The 18,330-nt window shown below is 40.5% G+C and overlaps 1 protein-coding gene across 1 annotated transcript in view; it reads right to left on the bottom strand.

The window, feature by feature from the left end:
* opn7a (opsin 7, group member a) overlaps window positions 1–17,296 on the bottom strand; it is a 32,104-nt gene extending 14,808 nt beyond the window's left edge. The window contains exon 1 of the mRNA XM_017687726.2: window positions 16,989–17,296. The gene's annotated coding sequence lies outside the window, so the exon portion shown is untranslated. The remainder of the gene's footprint in view (window positions 1–16,988) is intronic.
* Window positions 17,297–18,330: the final 1,034 nt, after the last annotated feature.

The following is an 18,330-nucleotide window of genomic DNA, read 5'->3' as shown; positions in this document are numbered from 1 at the left end:
AACTTCCTTTAAAATATCTGAAGATGAGTCTGTGACATGGTTTTATCATTTTGCTTATTTGTGTGTAGCTACAACCCCAGTCCCTCAGGGGACCAGGTACCATTGAAAGCGTTCAGTGGTCTATTAAAGCTACTGAACCTTCTCTCCTTCTGTCTCTCTCTCTCTCTCTTACACACACAGACACTAGGTTGTGTCTAGGTTGTCTAGGTCAATACATAATCATTTTCTGTCCTTCTGTTTTCTCCTAGAAGTAATCAGACTGTTTTCGTTGCTGTGCTTTTAAGATTGCACTTTATTCAAAAAGCAATCCAGACTGAAACACTCCTCATAATGTCAAACTTGGTGATTGGTGATCAGCTGTAACATTAAAACCACTTCCTTGTATCTACATTCAATGTCCATTTCATTTATTACAGCAGTCCATCTGTTTCTCTGCATACTTTCACCCTGTTCTTTAATGGTCAGGACCCCCACATGACCATCACAGACCAGGTATTATTTGAGTGGTGGAGCATTATCACCTCAGTGTCACTGCTGGACTGAGAATAGTCCTCCAACCAAAAAACATCCAGCACACAGCGTCCTGTGACCACTAAGGAAGTAATGAAGGACTAGAGGATGACAAACACAAACTGTTCAGCGACAGATGAGCTGTCGTCTCTGACTTTACATCTACAAGGTGGACCAACAAAGTAGGAGTGCCTAATAGAATGGACTATGAGTGAGTGGACACAGTGTTTAAAACCTCCAGCAGCACTGCAGTGTCTGATCCACTCGTACCAGCACAACACACACAAACATGCCACCACCACGTCAGTCTCACTGCAGTGCTGAGAATGATCCAACACCCAAATGATACCTGCTCTGTGGTGGTCCTGTAGGGCTCCTCACCAATGAACAAAAGATAAAAGGGGGCTAACGAACTAAGTACCAGAAGTACCAGAGAACCAGATATTCTGTAACTGTAGATCTATGAAGTGCACCTATATGGCAAGTGGAGCTGATAAAATGGACAATAAGTGTAGAAACAAGGTGGTGGTTTTAATGTTATGGCTATGTAAGTATGCAAAATGGCAGAACACACATGTGGCAGACAGAGACTCAGCTTACAAACGCTGGAATATTCCTTTAATGCTTTTTCAGGAATCAAAGTGTTATTCCTCCCAAACAAATGATCGACTGCTGAGGAATATGGGAAGATGCTGTGCTAAGGCTATTGTTCTCCACTGTAACAGTTAGAATCTTTTGGTACTGGCTTGAAGTATGTTGCATGTGCATGGGTCAAAGGGGGATTGTATGCTTTCTAGTGTTCTAGCATCTTTCTGATAATGCAACACACGAAGGTGTGTGAGGTATAATTGTAATCTGATTCATTTAGCTCTTTATCATGAGCAAAACGGCCACATTCATGATACCCAAGACATTTTAAACCAGTGGGCATTAGCCCAGCACACATGCAGCATACAGAGTAGTGATATGACCTGATCTCACTGATCAAGAATCTGCAGCAGTTCTTAGACGTTACAGGGAAAAGCGTTCATTTTGTTAGAATGGCTGTAAGAATAAAATTCAGCCCGCTCCTAATTTTAGCTTTTATTATAAATAGTTTCATACATGGTTCTATGATTCTGCACTTCTGCTGAGATCTTGCAGTTTGATGCTGTATGCCTGTGGAAGGTGTGCCAGAATAAGGATTTGTGTACATGTGAAGACGTACACAATGGTTGTTTTCTAGACTGGGACGTAGCTATACTTAAGAGTTAACCTGAAAATTTCCATTTTGGAATTATTTCATCCAGGAAGGCACAGTAAAAATGATCAAAATATATTTCTAATATATTAATATATTAGAATATATATTCTGTACATTTCTATGTAAATCTATGTAAAACATTTGTCAACCCTATACTGCAAATGTAACTGTGCTTCCCTAATGTAAACTATATGTGTAATATACATTTCTGTATATATATATATATATATATATATATATATATGTGTGTGTGTGTGTGTGTGTGTGTAACTACATTTCTAATGTGACTGTGAATAACATCAACGGCACCATTTTCATTTCATGTATATACTGTATCTATAATGCATATTGTGTATTAGTTACTTTCAATTAAATAAGGAAAAATATCTTCAGAGGTAAACTTGCTATTATATTTGTGCGTTCATTTGTGTAATTTTGTTTTTCTTTGGTATGATGAATAGATTTTGTCAAAGATGATCTGACATTTAGCTGCTCTAAACTAACGTCAAAAGCTCACTTTATGTACTATTTCTTATTATGGAATTATTCAGCTTCGAGAGGTTTACCTAGGAGCAATTTTATCTAGTGAAATAGGCTGATAACATTGGCAGATCATTTTCCTCGTTTCAATAAATCGTGCTAGAAACTAACTAAAATATCTTGCATTGAAGTACAATCATTTCATTAAATAAAATTACTTCTAACTAATCAAAAATATCTCCAAATATCTTAGAATACTCTTATAAGCTGAAATATTAGCTACATGGACTAGATTTAAGATGTTTTCACTTGCCAAGAAATCAAATTTTGAAGTGTAAAGAATATGTAGGGTTGGCATTATTTCTAAACTAGTTTTTTGTCAGCTCTTCATTCAGCTTTGCTGTTTCTGAAAAGAAAAGTGAAATCAGCTTTTAATTAAACATGCTAACTTATTGCACGTCTACAAACATGTTAATTTGTACACTTTCCAAAGAGATGCATTAAAAACAAGATGCTCAGTTAGAGACAGCACATTTTGTCTTACTTTTAGCACAACTGGATCTGTGAATCTGTGGAAAATGACATACTAAAGACTTATTAAAAAGCTTCCCAAACCTTTGACAGGTAGAGTATATCTTATTGTAATTTATGTTGACAGATGCCCCAAGAACCTCTGTGCAGCAAAATCTCTCTCTCCCCTTCACACAGTCACGTGCACCTGCACACGCACACACACACTCTCTCTCTCTCTCTCTCTCTCTCTCTCTCTCTCTCACACACACACACACTTGATCATCACAAAGCAGTAACAGCAGCATATCAGTCTGCTATCGTCATCACTGTGATACATCCAGACGCGTTTATCTCAACACGCAAGCACACACACACACACACACACACACATACTATTTTTAATGTAATCCTGTCAAAATTTTTATAAATCCTGTCAAAAACTGTTACTGTGTGCGTAAAACAAGTAATGTACTACAAATATTCTTTAAACCATTCCGAATGAGTCTCCGAAAAATGCTCCTAAATGTAAATGGGCCCAAAGAGTTCTTTGGAACAGTTCCACAGAAGAAGCACCTTTGGTTTTCAAACCCAGTCCTGAAGACTCAGGCATGTTGGTGCAGGAAAGTAGTATTGAAAAATAGTATACTAGGAAGCTCTTTGGAAAAAAAAAGCAAAGCATTTTTGTAAATAAAATAAGAAGAACCTTTTTTCATTCAAAAATTCCAAAAACTACAAAAATATTCTTCATATTCACATAAAAACACATATTTAGTTCCCTAATATACCTACCAATGATGGTTCTTTAAAGAACCATGTATGTAAATGAGATTTATGAGTGTAAATAACCTTTTAAAGTTTTAAAAAACCTCCAAACAGGTTCTACTGAATCATGCCAAAGAAGAGCCACTTTTAGTTCTATGCAAAGCAAATTTTATTCCTAGAACCATATGTCTAGGCCACTAACCTTCTACAGTCTTATTTTAATACTTTCTGTGAAAAGTATTATATTACAAATATGCTCTTAGCAGAATGGGTTCTATATAGTACCAAAAAGACTTGTAACAACAGCATAACCATTTTGGTGCTATAGAACTGTTTTAATGTTCTTTAAAGAACCATATACAATATCATTTTATATATATAACCATTTCCTTGACTAAAGAACCCTCAAAGGGATCACTTTTTAATGGTGTGTCTTCTCAAAATGTTTAACGTATAATGTAATAATTGTAAATATGCTATATATATATAGTTTTGACAGGCAATAATTATACCTTTTTCTCTTCTCATCCCAGTCATCAGCAACCGTGCTCCCAAGCTAAGACACATGCACAGAACAATACACAGTAAACATGCTCCTTTCCAACTGCATCCCTTTAAAAATCCATAAAAGGAATGAAGAGCTCTCAACAATGCCATTCACAGATTGAGCACAGACACAGACACACAAACACACACACAAACACACACACACACATACACACACACACACACACACACACACACACACACACACACAAACACACACACACACACACACACACACACACACGCGTACACACCACAGGGGGCAGAGTCCAAGGTCTCATACCTGCTTTCACTGATTTAATAAAAGAGGACAGTCCCTGGCTGCTCTCTGTCACATTCATCTCTAAAAAAAAAGCATCCATGCCTCTACTTTTATCAGACACGTATTCATAACACCGCTTGTATGTATTCATCAGCAGCCTGTCTTCATGACATACACTCTTATCAATCTGCCCCAGAGAATTCATATTCATCCCGCACCAGGTCACTTCTTCCCTCCATGCATAGTAATAAGTAATTGTTTTACCCTGTGTGTGTGTGTGTGTGTGTGTGTGTGTGTGTGAGTGCGTGTGTCTATGTCTTCTTCATGCAGTGTAGCCACTAATTCTTCTTGTATGAGCTCCATTCATCACAACAAAGACAAAGACTAGATAAACAACTACACAAAACAATGCCAATGACTACAACACACCTTGAATCTTAAGTAGCAGTTGTGTTTTTCTTGAATGGCAAATGATAAATATCAGATACAGTAAGAAGTCAGAGATCACCCTTAACTCATTTCATTTCCAGTCAAAACAGCCATTGAGTGGGCTGAAAGATGAATCGATTTTATATTGAAATCATGATCTGAAGGAGTTCAATCGACAAACTGCAACATCTGCAATTTCAATCATCACCTATATTATCAATAGCGATGTCTTTAAAAGGTTTTAAGTGGGAAAATGTAAGCAATGTGAAGCCTGTGGACTGCCTCTAGACTGCTACAGAGGCAGCCATACAACCACTATGTGCATGACAACACAACTACCATCAAAACTGATTAAAAAAATGATTAATATACACAGATAAAATGGGACTCCTAACAGCCATGCAAGACCTGGTAGACCACCAAAATGATCACCTAAAGCTTTCATCTTTGAGAAATAGAAGAAAATCTAACTTCACTCTTGCTGCAAATCTGAAAAAAAGGTCCTCGGGTGTTTCTGCCCATCTTTCCACTTACAACACATAATAAAATGGATAAAACCTAATCAAACAGATGAATTATGGAGAGCAGAAGAACAAGCTTCAAGTAATGAAATACAACTCTCAGACTGACCTTCAGCAGTACAACACACAAACGCCACTCCTGTTTCAAAAATTCAATGATAGCATCAACACTGACAGCTTGGTGGAAACTACACAAGATCACTGACACTATAATTTCACCCTCCAAACACACCCATATGGCACAACCCCGACTTTCCTGCCACCAAAAACACAACAACTTTACACAAATGGATGTTAAAAAAAGGTGTTACACACTTACATCACATTCTACAGAATAAAAATGTTGTAACCATTTCGCATCTAACCCAGGTATACAGCGTTGAGAGTGTCCAGTTTCTGGAATATCATTAACTTAGATCCATATTAAACTCAAAAATTAAAAACAAAAAAGATATGCTAAAAATAAGCCCACTATTTTCAGAACTCCTAAACATCTCTTCAAAAAAATATCTAAAATTTATAAATTCCTATCTGAGTTAGATCAAACAATTTATGTACCAAAGAAAAAGTGGGAAGAAGATTTCTTGGTTACTCCCTCTACCGACCTCTGGACAAACATTCTAGAAAACACATTTAGCATGACTAACAATACTAACCTTCACCTCATACAATATAAGGTCATTCACAGAGTGCACTACACTGGGCAAAGGCTCTATAAAATGGCATTAATAGACTCTGAAATCTGTAGACACTGTTCACTAAACACCGCTGACAATTACATACATGTTTTGTGGTGTTGCACACCAGTCAATAACTTCTGGTAACCTGCTTTAAATCAACTAACTCCATTGTTAAAACAGCCCATCTCCCCATCCCCATCACTCGGTCTGTTAGGTGACACATCATCAGTGCATCTAAACAAGGAACAAAACAAAGCACTTTCGGTGGTGCTAACCATCGCTAAAAAGACTATGCTGACAAACTGGAACATAAGAAAAAGATCACCATCAATCAAGGGAAAAACCTTCTAATAGAACACATAGCAAAGGAAAAAATCTCAGCATCTCTCAAAAACAATTCTCACGAATACGAAAAAACATGGTCAACACTTAACAGCATTCTACAACCACCTTAACTTCCTTTTTGTTTTGGCTTGTCCATGTGCGTTTGTTTTGGTTTTGTAACTCCGCCCTGATTGTTTTCACCTGACCTTCATTTTCCCTGTGTATTTAAGCCCTGTGTTTGCCCCTTGTGTTCACCGGTTTTTGTTTGATGTATTGGTCTTTGTTTGGTGTATTCAGTCGTTGTCCTTGCCCCGTGTAAATACTGAGTGTCTGTCTGTCTGTCATAGCTTACCCCCGATCTATCCATGTTGTCTCATTGACCCTCGACTGTTTTGACCACGACCCTGGATTTGCCCCTAATAAATCTCGCTTATCTCAGCACATGCGTCTGCCTCCTCGATCCGTGTTGCATCCTTCTTTATTCCCCCTTGTAATTTTTGTTTGCTTGTATGTTTGCAATTTGCTGTCCTCCCTCTACACAATGGCAAAAAAAATTGTCCTCTGAAGAGGGGTGGTGGTGGTGGGGAAAAAAATGTGATCTGAAACTTAATCCATAGGATTATTACATTAAAGTAACAAAATACACATTTGATCTAGAAGCAGTTCACATGCTCTGTGTCATTAGGTTAAATTTCCCTGCTTAAAATTTAGATTGCACCCTATTTGCAAGTTTGATATAAAAATGATTACTCTTTCAGCCCCACATACACTTGTCTTTCTTTTGTGTATACTATATGAAAGTGTCATGAAATGTTTTGGTGTAGTTCATCAGGTTATTTACATTTATGGGATTTTTTATTCACAGCAACATACATTTGATCACATTAAAGAAGTAGGTGAAAGTAGTGCTAGACACAGTTGTACAGTGTACAGTACTTGCTCAGGTGGTGGATCAAACGTCTCTCTGCAGTGTGGAGGCCAGAGGTGTTACCCTCTACATCACATTCACTGTCTACTAGCTGGAGGCCAGAATCACACTTGCCTAAAACATCTGTGCCTAAAAGTGGACAAAAGTATGCTGAATTGCTAAAAACAGTAGAAGCAGCCTTTTGTTCATTTTCCATTCTGTTGCTTGTTCAAACTCACAGCTCCAGTGTAAAACTAAAGAAGCAAACTTAAATCACCAAACTCATTCCGTCTAATTGACTACACTGCAGTGAAAAATATTGCAAATTCCATTTTTTGACAAATAATTCATTTAAAACACAGGTTCTCAACCCTGGTCCTGGACTACAATAAACCATATTTTTCTCCCCAAGTTCATTGTTTTTGTCCCAGTTGTAAACACAACTTTGTTGACTGCGTGCAATTTTCAAATGGGTAAAATTGGTTTTCCCAACTTTTTATATCACTCAAATGTAGAATTAGCTGATTAGCTAGATCAGGTGTTTGGAAACAGGGAAAACACTAAATGTGCAGAAAAAGGGGTACTCGAGGACCAGTGTTGAGGACCACTGCTTTAAAAGACAGGCGGACTTTGCAGAAAAACTATTGTACTCATCCAAAATTGTAAAGTGAAGGCATCACAATCAGATTGTCAAGGTGACTCTGTAGAAATGATAAGATTCTTACAAATCCTTTATACCCGGAAGCGCATTCAAAGTCATAAAAACAACAGCAGTCAAGATTTTTCCCATGTATAAACATATAAACATGCATATTCTGTTCAGTACTCTGTAATTCATGTTATGAATTTTGATAGAGGAGTAGTTTATAATTTGAGTTTTATTTTAGTCCTACTTATTTTGCAGACTGCAAAGCTCAACACAACCAATTAGACAGCATAATCTCAAGGAAGAGTTCTTTGGTGGCAGGAATCTGGAAGAATATTTATCTTTCATTCACTTTTTCTCTCCTTTTTGACCCTACAAAACTATAAACCATTACAGACTTTGGAAGTAATTTAAGTATTAGAATAAATTCCCTAAAAAATTTAATAGTTCACTTCAGTATCAAAATAAATCCACTTATATAGAATTTATTTTAATATCAAATAAATTCACTTACAATAAAACATACTTCAGTATGAAAATACATTCACTTAGAACAGAATTCATTTCAGGGTCAATATAGCAGAGAAATCACTTCAGTATCACACTCCCAGAAATAAAGGTACAATATTGTCATTGGGGCAGTACCCATCTTGTCACTGAGGTGGTACCCTCAAGGGAGCATAACTGTCCCATAATCCATTGAAATTATATGTTCTAAGTTGTACTGACTCCACACACTCAGTCTTGTCTCCAGGCTTTTTTATTTTATTGCTCTGTTTTAAAACATTAGGTTATGAAAAGGTCCAAATATGTACTTTTCACCTGGGAAAAACTTTAAAAAAAAATGTATCCTGCACATTTGGACAATTAAACCACTGCTGTACCTTTGAGGGAATATTTACATTGTTTGTACTTTAATGAACAAAAAATGTACATATCCAGAACCTTTATTTCTAACAGTGTAGAACAGAATTCACTTCAGTGTTCGAATAAGAACATATCGGCTTAAAATAGAATTCACATCAGTATCTAAATGAAATGACTTATAATATAATTTAGAACACAGTACTACCAGAAATTCACTGACAATAGAATTCACTTCAGTATTACGACAAATTAAATATGTACTTCTCTAGATGAATAAAGCACAAATGTGTTTTTTATTTTTGTGTACAACACCCTACAGGTAGGCCAGACCAGACCACCAGACATTTACAATTCATTTCAGTATGAGGACAAAATGCAAAACATGTAACATAAAATAGAACCAGCTGCTTTATTGCTGAGTGACCACAGGAAGCCAAAAGATCTACATACACTTTCAGTTCTACATTTGAAGTGTAGGACATAAATATGGTGAGAGCAGCTTGACACAGCATAAAGAATACAGCTCATAAAACCTGACTTCATTTGAAAGAGGGGTCAAAATTAAGTGAGCGGAAAGGTGAAAATAAATACGACTCATTCTGGCAAAATTCTCCCAGTTTTAATTAGACTCCTGTGCTTTCTGCAGTATTAACTACAGACTAAGAGATGTTAATCGGACGTGTCTCTGACCTTGCAACTTTGACAGGATTCTACTTTCTACTCCTGGCAAAATCTTCTCTTTAGAAACTCAAGTCAAAAGCTTTTAAAGGTACAAGCTACAGACCAGAGGTCACTTGCTAATATTTAACTGTAAATAAGGACAGGGGGGGTTGTAAAGTGTGTGGGGAGTGTACTTGACCGTTGGAAAATGTCAACTTAAATCAATATCTTTAAATTTATTCCTTTAAATGAACCCATATAGACCTACTGAAGTGTTCAAGGTCAGAGTTGAAAACACATTTTAAACTACTGAAGTAAACTGAAAAAAAAAATTGTTATTGGGATACATTAATTTCAAAACAATGGAATTGAACTGCTCATCATGTGGCCATGAGGGACAGAGATGCAGCACAAATAAGGTCCCACACACTAACTAAAACTGTGTTTAGATAGTGACATGAAAATGAGACATTTTTAATTAAAGTTTGTTTTATTTTAAATGAAACCCCTGATAAATTGAACTCTTCAACATCACTTTTAAAGAAACCAAAACGATTTTTTAAAAAACATTTTAAAAATAACAATAATAATAGAAAGCAACCTAAAAATTATGATTTTGTATCCATCCATCCATCCATCATCTTCCGCTTCTCCGGGGTTCGGGTCGCGGGGGCAGCATCCTGAGCAATGAAGCCCAGACCTCCCTTTCCCCAGCCACTTCCACTAGCTCCCTGGGAGGGATTCCGAGGCGCTCCCAGGCCAGCTGGGCGATATAATCACGCCAGCGTGTCCTGGGTCTTCCCCGGGGTCTCCTCCCCGGTGGACTTGCCTGTGACACCTCCCAAGGGAGGCGTCCAGGAGGCATCCTAACAAGATGCCCGAACCACCTCAACTGGCTTCTCTCGACGTGAAGAAGCAGCGGCTCTACTCCGAGTCCCTCCCGGATGACCGAACTTCTCACCCTATCTCTAAGGGAGAGTCCAGCCACCCTGCGGAGGAAACTCATTTCAGCCGCTTGTATTCGCGATCTTATTCTTTCGGTCATTACCCAAAGCTCATGACCATAGGTGAGGGTGGGAACGTAGATTGACCAGTAAATCGAGAGCCTTGCCTTATGGCTCAGCTCTTTCTTTACCACAACAGACCGGTAAAGAGCCCGCATCACTGCTGACCCAGCACCAATCCTCCTGTCAATCTCCCGCTCCCTTGTACCATCACTCGTGAACAAGACCCCGAGATACTTGAACTCCTCCACTTGAGGCAAGAGCCTATCCCCAACCCAGAGTGGGCTCTCCACCCTTTTCCGCCTGAGAACCATGGTCTCCGATTTAGAGGGACCGATTCTCATCCCGGCCGCTTCACACTTGGCTGCAAACCAATCCAGCGAAAGCTGAAGTTCACGGCCTGATGTCCCCAATAGGACCACATCATCTGCAAACAGCAGCGATGTGACCCTGAGGTCACCAAACCGGACACCCTCCATCCCCTGACTGCGCCTAGAAATTCTATCCATAAAAATTATGAATAGAATCGGTGACAAAGGGCAGCCCTGACGGAGTCCAACTCTCACTGGGAAAAAGTCTGACTTACTGCCGGCCATGCGAACCAAACTCCTGCTTTGTTTGTACAGGGCCTGAATGGCTCGTAGCAAAGAGCCATGTACCCCGTACTCCCGAAGCACCTCCCACAGAATACCCCGGGGAACACAGTCGAATGCCTTCTCCAAATCCACAAAGCACATGTGGACTGGTTGGGCAAACTCCCATGAACCCTCCAGAATCCTGGAGAGGGTAAAGAGTTGGTCCAGTGTTCCACGACCAGGACGGAACCCGCACTGCTCCTCCTGAATCCGAGGTTCGACTATAAGCCGGACTCTCTTCTCCAGTACCCCTGCATAGACCTTACCAGGGAGGCTGAGGAGTGTGATTCCCCTGTAGTTGGAACACACCCTCCGGTCCCCTTTTTTAAAAAGAGGCACCACCACCCCAGTCTGCCAATCCAGTGGCACCACCCCCGATGTCCACGCAATGTTGAAAAGGCGTGTCAGCCAAGACAGCCCCACAACATCCAGAGCCTTGAGGAACTCGGGACGGATCTCATCCACCCCTGCAGCCCTGCCGCCAAGGAGCTTCTTAACTACCTTAGCGACTTCGGCCTCAGTAATGGACAAGCCTATTCCCGTGTCCCCAGACTCTGCCTTCTCACTGGAGAACGTGTTGGTGGGATTGAGAAGGTCCTCAAAGTATTCCATCCACCGCCCAATGATGTCTTCAGTCGAAGTCAGCAGCACACCATCTCCACTATATACAGTGCTAGTGGCACACTGCTTTCCCCTTCTGAGTCGCCTGACGGTTTGCCAGAATCTTTTCTGACAGGCACCAACTACCTTGCGCTCACAGCTACAGTCAGCCGCTTCAACAATGGAGGAGCGGAACATGGCCCATTCTGAGTCAATGTCCCCCACCTCCCCCGATATCTGGTCAAAGTTCTGATGGAGGTGTGAGTTGAAGATCAATCTGACAGGTTCTTCTGCCAGACGTTCCCAGCAAACCCTCACTATACTTTTGGGTTTGCCTGGTCTGACTGGCATCTTCCCCCACCACCTGATCCAACTCACCACCAGGTGGTGATCAGTTGACAGCTCAGCTCCTCTCTTTACCCGAGTGTCCAATACACATGGCCGCAAGTCCGCTGACACGACTACAAAGTCAATCATTGAACTGCGGCCTAGGGTGTCCTGGTGCCATGTGCACTTATGGACATCCTTGTGTTCAAACATGGTGTTCGTTATGGACAAACTGTGGTTTGCACAGAAGTCCAAAAACTGAACACCACTCGGGTTCAGATCAGAGAGGCCATTCCTCCCAATCACACCCCTCCAGGTCTTACTGTCGTTGCCCACGTGAGCGTTGAAGTCTCCCAGTAGGACAATCGAGTCTCCAGGAGGAGCACTTTCAAGCACCCCTCCCAAGGACTCTATGAAGGCTGGGTATTCTGAACTGCTGTTCGGTGCATAAGCACAGACAACAGTCAGGACCCGTTCCCCAACCTGAAGGCGTAGGGAAGCTACCCTCTCGTCCACCGGGGAAAACCCCAACATACAGGCGCCGAGTTGAGGGGCTATGAGAAAGCCCACACCTGCCCGCCGCCTCTCACCATGGGCAACTCCAGAAAAGAAAAAAGTCCAGCCCCTCTCAAGGAGATTGGACCCAGAGCCCAAGCTGTGTGTTGAGGTGAGCCCGACTATATCTAGCCGGTATCTCTCAACCTCGCGCGCCAACTCAGGCTCCTTCCCCGCCAGTGAGGTAACGTTCCAAGTTCCAAAAGCCAGTTTCAGCAACCGAGGATCAGAACGCCAAGGCCCACGCCTTCGGACACTGCCCGATCCACAATGCACCGCACCCCTACTACTGCCCCTCCCATCGGTGGTGGGTCGTTTTGATTTTGTATATACTTGGTTTATTACTATCTCAACTGCTGCCTCTCCCACTGGGAAAATTCTCTCTATTGCAACTTGCTGCAATATTTCATAACGTCTTAACATCGTTTATAACATCATAACATCTTAACATTCATAACATCGTCACCATCTTAGGCCTATTTCATATTAAGCAATGGCAGCATATGCAGTCACTCAGCCAGACTTTCACTCTCCTTAGTGAGTATCATCTTGCTTCAAATGTACTCAAATGTTTTCAAGAGCACAACCAACAGGTCAGATTTACTCATCAGAATGAAACGGATGAGGCCATTTAGAGAGTTAAGGTGGAGAAGATTTATATGTAAAGAATATCATAAATAGAGAATGAAGAACATGCAATGCAACAAGGACAGTGTCAGTGTCTGGGAGTCCAAGTAGAAGGGTGTCTAATTACGGTCTGATTAAAACACTCTCCAGTCCTGCTTATGGCTGAAGGCAATAACACAGAAATGATGCTGTACTTATTTCACCCTCCTAGTGCAGACCGACTCATCATCCACGCTGCTAAAAATCCTGATACCAACACCCCAAAGAGTATATCTCTTATGATTCCCATAATATTATGCTGTCTATGTCTATGGTCATAAATGCACATGTACATATTATTTGATGCCATGATATACTGTGAGGAGAAACAAGTAGCTCTGTCTTCATTGTTTAAAAACCATGTACATGTATCCACTTCAGATTCGTGCACAATGTTTTAGACGCTTTTGATAGATACATTACATTCCCATAATGATTCCCAGTCAATGCTGCTGTTCATGGTACTGAGCAGTTTATTTTTAGCTTTTTAATTCTGTTTTGTGACAATTTTACTGACAGTTTACGAACATTTAACTGCAGTCTTTGTCATTTACTGGGTGCTCCAGATTGTTTTGCAAATACCGTTTAAAATACATAAAATCTAAAGAACTGCTAATACATAAACAAACAGCGAGCTTACTTTTTGGAAAAGTACTTTCTGCCTGGTTAACTTTTACTGTGCAAGCCCCCCTTTGGTAAATAAGCTGAGTAGAACAAAAGCGTCTAATCAAAACCATGTCAGCACAGAGGAAGCAAGGACTCATTACCATTTACAAATGCACACTTACATTATTTGATCCCATGGTATACAGTGAGAGTAAACAAGCAGCTTTGTTTTCATTGTTTAAAAAACAGTACACATAAATATGTTAGACTCATACATGTAATGTGTAATGTTTTTAACTTTGAACAACAAAAAGTTTTAACAATGAAAAGTGATAGGGAAAGGTTAGGCTCGAGCACCGTCTGTGAACCAGAAGGATGAGTGGCACCACAAATTAGTAACATTACTATTCGGTTGCAGTTACAGCATCAAGATGTTTATGGTAAGAAGGATGTTTTCTGCAGCATTATGGCCTCATTTTGGTTTACAAGGGTCCAACAGCTGACTTGTACTTTTAAAACCCTCCATAAATTTTCAAATTTTTTTTAATCTATTACATTTTTTAAATTCTATTTTTCTACAATTAGTGTTTAATCTTTTTACGATTAGCGTTTAGTGTTTTAGTGTCTATTTAATTCACACATTTCCTGTTTACTGTCTTCTTAATGTCCTCGCTACACCATGGGGTCTGAGAGTAATGCAATTTCAATACTCTGTATGTCCTGTACATATTGTAGTATTGACAATAAAGCTGACTTTAAAAATCAGAGACTGGCTAGTCCATGCAAGCACCTTCATCTTTTTTATTTACAAATTAATCTTAAGGCAAGCACTTTGCTTGGATTGTTGTCTTATTGGCATCCCACTTCTTGGCTGAAAATATTCAATTCTTCTTTAATTAACCTGACTTATAACTTTATTCACGTTTGTTTTGATGATTTGCTCCCTCTGTACTTCACTGTGGTTGTGGTGCTCTGAAGACCAACCCTTATTTCTCTAAATACAATGGGCTGAATTACTGCCAGAGAGGTCTATTTATGCTTCATCTGACCAAAAGAGTTCTGATTTGTCTAAATGCTCAAGTGCAAATTTAAAACCTGCATCTCAGTGTTTTTTGTGTGCAGTGAAGGCTGACAGTGCAGTTCAATGCTTATTGTTCTCTGTGCGACTGCTGTTCCTGCTGCTGTCAAGTCATCCTGCAACTCTTTTTAAGTAACTGGTGGGTTTTATCTTACCTTCAATAATATTGGTCTGACAGAAATCTTGCATGGCACAACTAAGATGACCAGTTGTGGTTTAATAAACTTTCCAATTGCATGTTATCAAGTCAATGGTATTGACAGGGATGCTTAAGATCTTTGCCAGGGCTCTGTAGCATTTTCTGTTTGGATGTTGTCCAATAGTGTTATCCTGAGAACTCCTGCACATTCATCATTATTGCTACATGTTGTGTAAAATCTTGTTGACCAGTGCTAACAACTCTTATGATAACACCAGGTGCAATTTGAACAAGAACATTTTTATTTTTGCAGCATTAATATGGAAATCTTGATTAATCTTCACTGTTAACATCCACATATAGCTACATTTCAATACGTAATTTCTTGACAATTTCTAAACATCTTTTTTATGCACTGCAAGACCATAATAAGTGTATGAATACTTATTTCCCTGCATTGTATTTGGAAAGTACTGTGATATTGAAATTACTATGATACTGAGGTACTGCAATACTCTGATATCAGTATCAGCACTAATAATGTTTAGCACTGAAATGACTGCTGGCAGTGTCTCAGTGTGTTATGGATGGAGATGAGATAGACAGACAGACAGATAAATAGAGAGAGAGAGACAGAGAGAGAGAGACAGACAAAGAGAAATAAAGCAGGGGAGAGGGAAATAAAGGGGGAGGAGGGAGAGAGACAGAAATAAAGAGGGGGAGAAAGGCTGATATGGAAACAGAGAAAGAGAATTAAAGAGGGGAGGGAAAGAGAGGATTGGAGATGGAAAGAGAAAGAAATCAAGAGGGGAGACAGAGAGTTGAGAGAAAGTGAGGGAGAGAGGGAGAGTTGGAAATGGAATGAGAGAGAAATAAAGAAGGAGAAATAGAGAGTCAAAGATGGAAACAGAGAGAGAGTGAGAGAGAAAGATAAAAAGGATGAAAGAGAGGGAGAGAGACACACAGAGAAAGCGAGAGAGAGATAGACAGAGAGAGAGAGCAAGCGAGAGATAGAGAGAGAGACAGAGAGAGAGAGACAGACAGAGAGAGAGAGAGGAGAAAGAGAGAGAGATAGACAGAGAAAGAGAGAGACAGAGAGAGAGAAAGAGAGATAGACAGAGAGACAGAGAGAGAGTGTGTGAGAGAGAGACAGAGAGAGAGAAAGAGGAGATAGACAGAGAGACAGAGAGAGACAGAGAGAGAGAAAGAGAGATAGACAGAGAGACAGAGAGAGAGTGTGTGAGAGAGAGACAGAGAGAGAGAAAGAGGAGATAGACAGAGAGACAGAGAGAGACAGAGAGAGAGAAAGAGAGATAGACAGAGAGACAGAGAGAGAGTGTGTGAGAGAGAGACAGAGAGAGAGAAAGAGGAGATAGACAGAGAGACAGAGAGAGAGAGTGTGTGAGAGAGAGACAGAGAGAGAGAGAGAGAAAGAGAGAGACAGAGAGACAGACAGAGAGAGAGAGACAGAGAGTGCGAGAGAGAGAGAGAGAGAGAGAGAAAATTTTAAAAACTCCTAAATCTCCAGTAGTTACACATTAAATCAACAGTGTCACTGGTAGATAAAAGACATTCATTCACTCCACATTTTCTGCTCACATGTGATTCCACGAACACACTAAACAAGCCCACAAGAAGTCCAACCCTTCAGACTCCATCCTGCAGGCTTTCCAGGAGGCTAATGTGTGTAATTGTAGAGAGAGAGAAGGACGCCTGCACAGTTTAGATTTTCCTGAAACAGCAGAGAATTACTCAGAGACGCTGCGCGCGGCCAACAGCCTTAAACAAAAGCGCTAATTTTAAAAAGACTCAAATTAAGTGACAAGTTCAAAACAGCAAGTGCTTCTTAAAGCGGCTTAAATCCAGTCTGGACTCCTCAAAGTCATAGAGAGAGTCTGCACTTCACCCGCGTGCTGGAGGACGAGTGAGCGCGCGCCCAGCAGACTCGAAGCCACCAAACTCGCGCGCTCTCGTCCATCACGCATCTATCCACAAACGCCTCAGACACCAGACAGCGCGCGCTCTTACCGTTCCTCCGGGAGCCTCCTCTCCTCTCAGAGCCCGCGGGTCTCCTGCTTCTCCGGAGGGCGGGAAACTTCATCTGTGAGCGCGCGGGCGGCGAGAGAGCCGGTGTCCCGGTCAGCACTTTTATGAGCGGAGGGGAAGGCGAGAGGAGCGCGTGCGTCTGAGCGCGTGGAGACGCCGTAAGTGGTCAGGAGTGCACGGATCGAAAAGGGCTCGTGCGCCCATGGCGGAGTTTGTTTCAGTTTAATACAGAGAGGAGAAGAGAGGAGAAGAGAGGAGAAAAGAGGAGAAGAGAAGAGGAGAAGAGAGGAGTGAAGGTGCTCCGCTCCTCACATCTCCACAGTGAGCGGGTGGGAGGGGCACTGGGGTAAATGGAACGGCGACTCCACCAATCAGAGACAGGCGAGAGACACATGAGCACTGATAGACACGCCCACTTCAGTAGCCTCCTCCAGCTGAACGTCCGTTTGAGTTTGAGGTAAAGTACAACTATTTATTTTGGACCAGGTTTATATTTTAAGCTCTTCTGAAATGATGAAGATGAACCTGTTAGGTTAAACAGCACTTTTTCAAGGTAAAAGGTGAGGCCATCCACGCTAACGCTAACGTCGAAAAAGCCACGTTTACATGCAGCCTAACAATGCGTTAATACTCAGATTAATAGCTTAATCGAAATAGAATACGTTCATGTAAACACCTCACTTGGAATAGTCTGGTCTGATTAAGGCCATTAAGAATGTCTATCCAATTGAACGAGTTGGGTACTTGTGTAAATAATCAGTTAAATAGAACAGTAACAACCATGTAACCCCCTGTATCTAATTACATTCCCAATCGCAAAAAGTTTAAATACGTTCTGCATGTGTGTCGCGTCATAGTGAAAGTTTCTAACGTTCAGCGTGGTGGAAGCAGAAACGGGTCTGCAGAGGAGATGAAGTTTATGCTTTGGCATTTAAAAGACCTCGCGCCCTTCTTTAATAAGTAAATGTGAAGTATATCATTTTAAAGCAGTTAAAAGCACAATCACTGCTCACTGCTGCTCATCTCACTGAGACTGGACTCAAGTGATGCTTGTTGTTATGGTAACGTCTACATTAAGTGGTACTCAATGAATGCACAATATTTTGGATCGGAGTGTGCATGTAAAAGATTTTCATCAGATTGTTGAGTAAAGTGTATATAAACACCTCAGTCTTAAAATATAATCAGAATATATTCAATCAGATCATAAATCATCAGGCATAAATCTTTGCATGTGAACACAGCCAATGCTTCATGCAGTGACAAGCAGCTTAACTGGTTTTATTCAACTGAACCAAATAGTTTGAATGACACATTGTAAACA

Source organism: Pygocentrus nattereri, chromosome 4 (genome assembly GCF_015220715.1).
Source record: "Pygocentrus nattereri isolate fPygNat1 chromosome 4, fPygNat1.pri, whole genome shotgun sequence".
Taxonomy (NCBI): domain Eukaryota; kingdom Metazoa; phylum Chordata; class Actinopteri; order Characiformes; family Serrasalmidae; genus Pygocentrus; species Pygocentrus nattereri.
This window is presented reverse-complemented; position numbering and strand designations above follow the sequence as displayed.